Source organism: Pagrus major, chromosome 13 (genome assembly GCF_040436345.1).
Source record: "Pagrus major chromosome 13, Pma_NU_1.0".
Classification (NCBI taxonomy): domain Eukaryota; kingdom Metazoa; phylum Chordata; class Actinopteri; order Spariformes; family Sparidae; genus Pagrus; species Pagrus major.
The window spans coordinates 11197077-11205359 of record NC_133227.1 but is presented as its reverse complement, the minus strand read 5'-3'; positions in this window follow the sequence as shown (position 1 = coordinate 11205359).

Below are 8283 nucleotides of genomic sequence, written 5' to 3'. Positions count from 1 at the left end.
TGACTCTGTGTTCAGGTTAGAGCCTGACTCATATGCAGTTTTTTGGGGTCGATGCCGATACTGATATTTGGGAGTAAACAATCTCGATATCAATATAATGGCTGATATACACACATTTTTTGCAGTGATCCCTCAAATGTAGTTATGGAACACGAAAATATGTAGTGCAGGCAGGATATTTTACAGTTAAACAATACACTTGTTTGTCTAAATGACATCAGTGAACTGAAACAGTAAACTTCACTTGGAATTGAATCATTATAAATCATTATAATCAGCATAAATCAAATTTCCGGAACCCAATGAAAAACAGACTCAATAGGTATCAGACAGACAGAAAACCTTTAAGTCAACACAGTACAAATATCTACTGATGAAATAAAACAATTGAATTGATATTACAGCCAGTAATAGTACAAAAAGTACAAAAAATTCACTTATTTAAAAAAATTATGAATGATAAAGGACTAATATAACATCTTTGAATTTACAATGAACATTTTCACATACAAAAGTTTCAAGGAGATTAAAATAATCCTTCCTGGGAAAATCCACAGGCAAAATAACCTAAAAAGAGAGTTTTTTCATCTCTGAAGCTATATTTAACAAGATCTGTGGCACTCAATTTTTTTATGCAGGGACAAATAACTTATGTGTGTCACAGAACTATATTAGTACTAAATAGAACCAAAATTTGGTTCAAAGAAAGTGAAACCTAGTGGAGATATGATTTTTTGAAAATTACAGATTCTTCATTCTGGTAAAAAAAAAAAAAAAATGACTTCCTGTTATTAATTTAATTACTGTAACCATTCAGAAACAACAATTTAAATGAATGACTGTTGCCAAGTTTCCTCAGGGTCTCTTGGATGTTCAGGACAAATTTCAACCCAATCCAGTGAAAAATGAGCGATTGGTGAGGTTTAGAGTACACGCACATACACAGATTCACAAAATTCTGAAATTTTGGGCGAAACTTAAAACAATCATAATTAAAAAGTATTTGGAGTACAGCTGTGGGATTTTACAAGGTTTTAATAGAATTTAATAGAAGTTTCAACATGATTGTTTTCAAGAAAATCCATGACCTGAACTGAGAGGTGAGTTGACATGGAATGACCCCTACTTCATTGTATGTTTTCAGTTTATTCATTTATTTATTTATTTTTTGTCTGTCTGTCAGTATTTCACTGTTTGAAAGTGACAGGGAGGGAATATATTTTGGAAATCAAGAAATACACTTTCATAAAGTTATTTGTATTTTGTTTGATTACATTTATTCAATATATAACATGTAATATCAGTAATTATATAACGTAAAGTCAGACTTCATGAACAGGTCAAATAATATCATTAGGGGAGTGCTGACTTGACTTGGTACTCGCTTAGTACTCACATACTGAAACTGGAGCAGCTACATAGAGTCAGCCATCATGAATTAAAGCATACACCTGTGCTTTTCCTACTGCAGCACGTTAAAACACCTTTTTTGGGATACCACCTCCAGAATAATAATACAGACATTGAACTGCTCCATTATGGCCCATACTCAGGTCAATGTCACCCACAGAAACACTGGGGAGTCACCGCGCTAGGTGGCGCTCTCCCAGTACGCTTTGACTCCCATGTCTCTCCGGGCTGCGGCCGCTCCTCCGGCCCGACAGAGGGCGCTGTGCCGCAGGCGCGGCCGCAGAAGCGCAGTGTGGGGGTTTTTGTTCCCAGCTCTCCTCGGTGCGCTGTCCACTTCAGCACCACAAGCCGAGCAGAGGCAGCCGGGCTAGCTAACGCTGAAGAGGAGGGACTGAAGACACGGCTCAGCATCAGCACCAGCACCAGCGCCGACTCGAGTCCCGAACACAGCAGAATAAACAACGATACCCGCCCGAGACGCCGACACGGGACCGCGACGGGACCGCAGAGAAGGTAAGAGTTTGTGAGGAAGCTTAAATCGGATCAAGTTGGTGGAGGCAGGGAAAACAAGGAGCATCACTGGAGAACAACACGCTCCCTTCCCTTCCTGGTTCAGAAACACTGTACGGCCGTGTTAAGGCGGTGTTTACGTTAGCTCCTGTGCTGTGTGCGCCTCATACTCTCCTCCTGCGGCCAGTCTGTTAGAGATAAACACGGACTCCTCGGTGATAAAGGGCTGGACGGGTGCCGTGTGCTCGCTGGGCAGCCTGTGCTCGCTCTGCAGATGGTGGTGTTTTATAACTCGTCGATTTCCGTCGCTCCACTGTGGCCAGCTGCTGCTTCTTCACCCCCCCACCGCCACCACCCGTCCCTCCGTCCTGCTGGCCCCGGGACATTTAACCTCCCCGGCTCTGTTTCCATGTTGTTGCCGTTCTTGTGTGTGGCTGCACCGCCTGCACTCCAGTTTACACACCGTGTTCATTCAAAGCAGCGTTTGAGGGCTGACATACACAGCTATAATATATATTTATATACGTGTGGATGTGAATGTTAGTCACATTATTTTGTAAAAGAGGCAGAAATTTGAACTGACTTTTGTTCAGCAAAGTGGTTATTTATCATGATCTGGATAGTTTTCTTCACTTGCATCACAGACACATGACTTGTTTGTTCATTCACTGTTTTTGTCAATATGATAAGAGGGCTGATAGTTCACCCTGCTGGTAAATCTTTAATATCAGACTATACTGTAGCTGTTTTTAATGACTTACAGAGCATCAGGTTTAACATTGGTGGTGCTGATGCTGTAATGGAGGCAGTTGACAGCTTTCACTCAGTGTCATTTTATTAACAATGTGTGAATCCTCTCATCCGGCGCTGCTGGGCTCAAGTGTCAGGTCTCATGAGCAGCCAAGCTGTAAATTGTTTGTAAACTGACTCAGGGAGGGTTGTTTTGTTTCAGCGTCTGATCCATTTGAAACTTTGACCTCTGCAGAAGAAGATTGAGCATATATTTTAGAGATTAAGGACATCTATTTTAAAAACAACAACAACAACAACAAAAAGATAAAAAAACATTAGCTTGTAGATCAGATTTGAAAGATTTAATGATCTCAATTGAACTCCTTCTTTATTGGCTACGTAAGATTCCTTCCCCATCCTGTTATATGATATCATGAATGTCTGCGCAAAGTGTAACATTCTTTCTGAATAATATAGATATGTGATGCAGAAAAAGGTTTCATAAGAGATCATAATACACAGTAAATCCATACAGAGAGGATGTTAGTGCTTGTGACTCGCTCTGAGCTGTCTCCTAATACATGGAATGTTGTATCAGGACACAAAATATTGATACGAGAGCTGAAACAATTAGTCATAGTCAATTTGTCGATCCATTAGTCGATTTACAGAAGATTAATCAGTGTTTGAGTCATTTTTCCAATAAAAATGTAAATGTTTCCTGCTTCTCTAATGCAAGATATGCTGCCTTTTTTAGTTTTATATCATCATAAAATTGATATTTTTTGTATGCGGATAAAAAAAGAAAGAAATGCCCTGATGAAGACTCTTTGAGTCAAAACACGTAGGTGTATCCATCAACTTAATAAAACATTTTTAGCTATATCAGAGTGCCACAGATTCGCAGAAAGACTGCCCACCCACATATGGACTCTCTTTGCAAGTAAGCTGGACAGTAATTTAAGTAAGTCACAGTTTTTTATTTATTTATTTTTACTTTGCACTCAGTGTTTCTGTGTGATGTCCTCATCCTTGAAGAACACCTGATTATTTACATCTACATCACACGCCTTATTTTTTCTATAATATCTTTGGATTTTGAACTGTCGGTCAGGCAAAACAAGCAATTCGAAGATGTCACCTTGGTTTTGGCGCATTTGTAATGGACATTTTTCATTATTTTCTGAGAATTTGTAGGCAGAACGATTAATCAAATGTTTTTTGTGTATTCAGGCGGCTGGTATCTTTGAGTGAATTGCATGTGGATCCTAATGAAATCTATTATTCTTCTACAACATCACAATGGAGATTATGATTCCTTCTGCATTGTTTTGTTGTCCTAGTGGCTGGCTGTTTCAGAAGAAGTTATGGGTGGTTTCAATTTTAAAGTGATACAGGGATATCAAGTTTGATATTGGATTAGGCTCGATTGAATTAAAGAGGACTGTTGGGCCTCGGTGGAGGTATGCACTTTACTGAGTGCCATTTTAGTTGATAGTGAAATGAATCTTCAGTCGCAGCCCCTAACTGAGGACAAACACTCACAATCCATCATGCTGCTGCAAATTACCTCACGATATACAGCTGTGTGACTAAATTCACAAATACCTACCATGTCGACATGGCAAATGAGTGAACAATCAGCACTCAGTGTGTGACGTGCAGCTCGGTCAGCAGGAGCTGTGTGAGTGACAGGACAGTGGCGGTGCTGACCAAAGACTCATGGGAATGTGAGCACCACAGTGCTGCTCTGGCCACAAACTGAAATACTGAGTGTATCTCCGGAAGCAGTCTTCCATTTTGTCAGAGGCGAGATAGGCCCAGGTGAGGTAAGAGGCTGATAGAGGGATTAGCTTGTATTAGGATGTGGCTGCTCATAGTGGTGTGAGGGGAATGTCACTCACTCCAGCTCTATCTTCCTCCGCCGTCTGTCTCTCAGTCTCCTTCCTCCACAAAGCATCTGTCTCCTGACTGCTCCACACTCACATTGTTCCTAGATGAGCAATGATACCCATCCCCACTGCCACCACCACCACCACCACCACCACTCTGCAGCATCTCAGTTCTCTCCTCGCTGTCCCTCCTCGCCACATGCAGCCTCTGTCAATGCATGCTTTCCCGTCCTCTCATCCCCGCTGGCAGACACACACTGCTCCTCCTCCTGTCCTACTTCCCTCTTCTTCAGCTCTCCTGAAGGGCGAAGCCGCTGTCGATGAAGCCTCGAGGGGGGGAGCGAGAGGGACAGTGGCAGAGGAAGGCTGGAAAGGTAGCTTTTATCTGGTCGAAGTGTTTCCGGCAATTTACCAAGTGTCAAAGCACAATCAGCCAGACATCGTCTCATGATGTGGTCTGATTTTGTGTTTAAAACACACACACACATTGCTGCCTTGTGAGAGCGAATAAAGGGTGTATCGGCTTATTCATTGAAAGCCAAATAGACTGAAAGCCTGAAACATTACTTCCTGATTCTCCTTGAAACCGTGCTTCAGTTGGCAGGGCGAGGACTGTAGCGTAGCCGGGCTGTGTGGTTTCTCTGCAGGTGGTGTCTCCTTCATGTTTTATTTAAAAAGCTTGTCAGTCTGCATTCCTGTCTCAAATACAAATCCACTCATGGAGGACTACTAGCTTAAGATTCATGTTTTACTGCTCTGTCTTTCGGGTAGATTGGGGGGTGAAGCATCCTTTTAAGGATGTTCTGTTTCATTGAGATTGAAGAAGACCTTTCACCACCAGTGGGAAATTAGACCCCCTCAACAATTATTACAAAGATATTTGAGACATTTTATACTAAAAAGAAGCTAAATTTTTTCAAGTTAAATTACACTATATTTTATATTATCATTATGTTTTTTATTGTATTATGTAGGAATGCACAGATTTATTGCCTGATCTTCGGTATCGGCCGGTAATCGCCTTGTTGCCTGCTGTCGTCCTAAAGGCAAATAAGAAGACATTCACTGATGACAGTGGCCGATGTTTATCTGATGTGCCACATCAATTTTGTGCTGGCACATTCATGAGCTGCTGGCTCGTGACATCTCTGACATTAGTTTGTAAGGCTATGTAAGAACTGAAAATGTCCTCTTATTGAGTAGGTTGTTGTAGAGCAGGCTGAAAAGGTTTCTGGAGAAGGTTACTTTAAAAAAGAATCTTTCAGAAAGAAGGTTATATTAAAGGTTGTGTCATACATTTGTATGATTGACTTTCTGTGCTTTCAAAGATAGTCTAATGAAGGGCTGAATAACTTAAAAACAGTTAGTTTAGTGGGGTTTTTTATATGAAGTTTTTTTGTTTAGCTTGCATCAAACAGTCTGTAAAAACAACAAAAACAAAACCAACAACTACAAATTAAACATCTGTTTTGGCATCAGCTATCAGCCAAATAGTTATTTTAAACGTCCATATTGGCCCAGAATGGACTGTGGATTTTGTCCCACATCACTTCCTGTACATTGAAAGTGCATTAGAAAGGGATCTCTTAATGGCTACCAGTATGAATATGAACAGGAGGAATACTTACAGCAAGCAAAACCTGTTTCAATGTACACAGAGTATGTACACATACATATGACGTACGTTTTGCAGATTTGATTCTCCTTGATGATAACATCTCTGGAGAAATCAAAACAATACATGTAAACAGGATGAAACAATCATTTTAACAATTTCACCTCCTACCAGACATGACTGGAGATATCCTGATGCTGTAGCCTCCAACCATCCGCTGCTTGAAGAAATATTAGCTGCTGCTATAAGACTCTGGTCTGATATAGACTGATACTCAGCACACTCTACACTGGCTGCAGTCCTTGAGAGGCTGTTATGAGCTATGTGCTGTTGTTGTGGGCCGTTGTTGCCATCATCAGGACCTGCTGCAGCCCACTCACAGGCAGAATGCAGCACCTTCCTATCTTCCATTAAGGTTACCTGAGATAAATTATCCCCGTAAGAAACCTTCCCCCCCACCCCCACCCTGCCGGTTCTGCAGCAGGGCCTGTGTCATAGAGCTCAGGCTGACAAAATAGCACACCACTCTTCCCATGTTAGAGCGCATCCATTTTTAATCCTCCGCCTTTGAGTACACAGAAACAGACACAGACAGGTACACTCTCTTACTGGCTGATTCTTCTCGGAGTTAGCTTTTGATGTTTTATCCCATTTCCCACAATCTGGCAGAAGAGCACATGTATCATCATGTGTGGGTTTTTTGGGGGCATTTCCAGTGCTTTGTGAAGCAATACTCAAGTCATGATGTTAAAATTCTGCACCTGTTTGACTCTAAGGCAACTGATAGTACAGTTTTGCTATGAAGTCATTTACCTGGCTGTGGGCTACAATTTGAGCCCACAGCCTTAATTTTTTAACCTGTATTTGTTCACATTTTAGTATGCCCAATTAGCTTTTAGTAGATGCTGTTTGCAGTGTACTCATGGAGTACTGGAGTTTTACTGGAGTTAGTGTCTTTTTCCTTTGATTTCTAGCTTGATTTATGGATGATGTACCATAAAAAACGCCATTGCAGTAGTCAGTTGTGGATGTAATGAAGGCCTGGATCAGCTATGTTTTTTAGGTCAATGAAGGCAGTTCTGTTGATTTGCTTGACGTGTTGTTCGAAGGAGAGGTTGCTGTTGAAAATGAAAATGAGGTTCCAGGGTGAACTTGTCGAAGTTGTTAGCGGTTTTGGTGAGGGATGTGGGGCAGATGATGATTATGTCTGATTTATCACAGTTTAGTTGGAGGAAGTTGATGTGCATCCATGATTTCATTTCCGCGAGGTAGCTGGTCAGAGTGGACTGAGTTGCAGTGAGGATGAATTTAGTAAAAATGAACAATTGGATGTCGTCGGCGTAACAGTGGAAGTGGAGACCATGTCGGCATTTGATGCAAGGGGGGGCATGTAGAGGATGAATAGAAGAGGACGGAGCACTGAACCCTGAGGGATGCCTTGGGACAAAGGAATGATGGAGAATGTGCACTTGTTGCTGTTTGTGAGGTATAACCAGGGGAAATGTGGTAATTGAACATTTTAAATTTAGAAATGAAGAAATCACTGAATAGATTTGGTGATCTGTTGGATTCTCTGTGAGGAAGTTGTGAGGAAGTCAGATGAGCCTTAGCTGACAGTCAGCCTCTTAGATAACTTTAAAGGGCCATTGTTCTGAGGAAGACGTGATCAATACTGGAATGTGTAACTGATTGAGCCAGCCTTCTCATGAGGTATGTAACCATTGTCCTGTTTTTACCTGACATGAATAAGTTAAGATGATCTGAAAGACTGCAGAGAACACTGTGGGTCTTCTCTCTGTACTGCATGTATTAAAGAGATCTGATTCATCTCACCAAGTCTATAATTCATACAGACAGTGAGCAACTCTCAAACTTCAACAAATAGAATTTCCCTTACATAACCTTATACTTGATGAACATCAGACAAAATTATATACTCAAAAGTGTAGTCTCACTGAATCTAGAAATCTGTGTACGTTGTCTCTGTGAGTGCCTTTCTTTACACAAATTGTAGCAAACAGGCACTAGCTACTTAGTTTCATTGCTTCTGAGCTTTGCATCACAGCTGCTGCTGCTGCATCTGCTGACTGTGATGGTAAGGGTGCCAAATCATCAGACCAACAA